This window comes from Penaeus monodon, chromosome 43, assembly GCF_015228065.2.
Source record: "Penaeus monodon isolate SGIC_2016 chromosome 43, NSTDA_Pmon_1, whole genome shotgun sequence".
NCBI classification, from domain to species: domain Eukaryota; kingdom Metazoa; phylum Arthropoda; class Malacostraca; order Decapoda; family Penaeidae; genus Penaeus; species Penaeus monodon.
This window is the reverse complement of record NC_051428.1, coordinates 30168080-30169040: the sequence shown is the minus strand read 5'-3', so window position 1 is coordinate 30169040 and position 961 is coordinate 30168080.

Genomic DNA, 961 nt, shown 5'->3' with positions numbered 1-961 from the left:
AATATTTTAATATAAAATATATATATATTTATATATATATTATTATTTATTTATTTATTTATATATGTATATGTATATATACATATATATGCATATACATATATGTGTGTGTATTTATGTGTGCGTGGTGTGTGTGTGTGTGTTTGTGTGTTTGTGTGTGTGTGTGTGGTGTGTGTGTTGGTGGGTGTGTGTGTGTGTGTGGTGTGTGGTGTGTGTGTGTGTGTGGTGTGTGTGTTGTGTGTTTTTGTGTGTGTGTGTACATATATATACAAAGCATAAATATTATGCTTAAAAGTATAAAATTATTGCATAAATAATATGCATAATTAAATTCTGTTTAACTGTTAGTCCCCTAAGGGAACTAATAAGACTTTCTATGTCACATTCCTCATTTTTCAGACTATAAAGGGGAGGACAAGTACGTTTTTGGTCCCAGAATGCTACACATCTCTCCACTACATCAGCGACCTTTAAGGGTCTTGGCATTCCTCGCAACGTGCTTCACTTTTAGCCATCTCTAGCTCATGCCAGTACGCTTCTAGAGTACGCACCACTGCTCCCTTCATTTTCCGTGAAGACAACTTATGATGCGGGGTTTTAAGTCAATGTGAGGAAAGGAAAACGAGCATCACAGGGCTGAGGGGGCCTTGGCCCTCCGTAAGCTCGCTATTCCCACTGATACCGAAAATACGCTGGTACCCACACAGGTTTTCTTCTTACGTGCTAGCATCATGCAAACCAACTTGAACGTCCTTTCTACTAGATGTGATGAGTTTAAGCTCTGATTGCTACAAAACACTACAGAAATCGCTATATATTTTAGCGAATGTTCGTAAAATCTCTAGTCACTTTTACTGCTGAAAAGGATGGATGTAACTCGCAGTGAAATCGAGGATGCCAAAAAAATCAGATTTCGAGCCATCTGTATATATTGCATCTGATCCTTGGTGTTGAAGAAATT